Source organism: Chrysochloris asiatica, unplaced genomic scaffold (genome assembly GCF_000296735.1).
Source record: "Chrysochloris asiatica unplaced genomic scaffold, ChrAsi1.0 scaffold00019, whole genome shotgun sequence".
NCBI lineage: Eukaryota > Metazoa > Chordata > Mammalia > Afrosoricida > Chrysochloridae > Chrysochloris > Chrysochloris asiatica.
The window spans coordinates 10,238,171-10,239,885 of NW_006408537.1; positions in this window are offsets into that span (position 1 = coordinate 10,238,171).

Genomic DNA, 1,715 nt, shown 5'->3' on the forward strand with positions numbered 1-1,715 from the left:
CAGGGTCGCTATGGGTCAGAACCGACTCGACGGCACTTAACAACAACAACAACAATATAAACTATATCTTTTTGCTGTCAAGAAAGAAGAATTATTTCTGTTTTCCTTATTATTTTATCTTGACTTACAAAAGTTAAAAATAAATTGTCTATTTTCCTGGCAACTTTAAAAAACATTGGAAAGCCCTAAGATCATTCATTAGCCTTTTCCTTCATTCATAAAATTATGCTTAACTTTAAAATGCATTTTAAAGCAATATTTTGCTTTAAAACAATATTTTGCTAGGGAACAAATACAGTAACTTAGCATTTTGTTGTGGTAGTGATAATGGTTATGTGCTGTGGAGTCGGTTCCAACTTATAGATCTTGTACAGGGTTTCTGAGGCTGTAAACCTTTACAGAAGCAGAAAGCCTTATCTTTCTTCTGCAGAACAGCTGGTAGTTTTGAACTGTTGACCTTGAGGCTCGCAGCCCAATTTGAAAGCACAATGTAAGGATCCAGTAACATTTCCAAAGTTACTTATCTTGATAATTTGATATAAACACATACCAGATTTTGATTCAGTGCCATGGAAAATCTGGTTTTATATTTTAGCCTCATGAAAAGTTTCAAGAAATTTGCCATCTTTTGTAAACTGTTTTTTGTAGAAACCAGTGTATAACTAATAACCCTGTTGTAATTACCTAAAAGAAGATATACAGGGATAATTTTGAGCACATATGATATATCTAAGGCAAAAACTAAGGTTTAGAATCACAAACAGTATATTTTCTAGGCATAATCTAATTTACAGGATTTTAATCTGTAAAACATCAAACTGAAATTAAGGTGTTTTTAAAATAATTTTAGGAAAAGAAGAATTTGGAGCAAAATAAATAAATGACCCAAAGTAGAGCAACAGTTAGAAAATACTTTCTAAGAGGATAACTTACAAACTAAATATTTTGTTTTCTTTTTTTTTTGTATTGGCAAAATGATAAAACAAAGAAAGCCGAAGATCTTGCTCTTACAACTACAAAGACAATGGACATTTCTGTGAATCTTTCTACATGTAAGTTTCTAGTTAGAAATGAATCTAATGAATCTATCAGGGGAGCCTATTGGGGGCAACTCTGTGTTGATAAAGGATTAGTGAGGGCAAATCAGCCTCATCAGTGAAACCCTGGCCTTCTGGGGGATTATATCTATCTAAAGAGGCCTGCTCATAAAATTCCAGATTTTTCGTTCTAGTGTGATAATTTCATAGTTTAAATAGGCAGGAAATGTGCCTGAAGGTTTTATGGGATAGAACCACTTGGACCAGTGTGCATATGTTAGTACATTTTTTTGGAGGAGAGTGTTTCAGATTAAGGGTTATCATAATAAGAGATATTTTTAAGGCATGCTTCAGAGCTCTAGGGACTGCAGCTGAGCCACAGGATGGGAAACAGGAAGACCATTTACTAGTCGGTCAACCATTTACTAGTACTGTCAACCAATTTTAGAGGATGGACATTGTACCCTAGAAGAGAAGGAGCCTTAGATCCTTTGTGAGGCAATGGGTTATAATTGTAGTTGAGGCCAATGGTGAAACAGTTTGCTTCAATCAGTCCATCTGAGTTTAAGATAACTGATCTGGAAAAGCACTGTGAAGTTACATGTAAAACATTTTGCATTCAGCATTTGTGTTAAAAATTTATTTAAAATTTCATCAATGTAATTTTTTTTTTTTTTT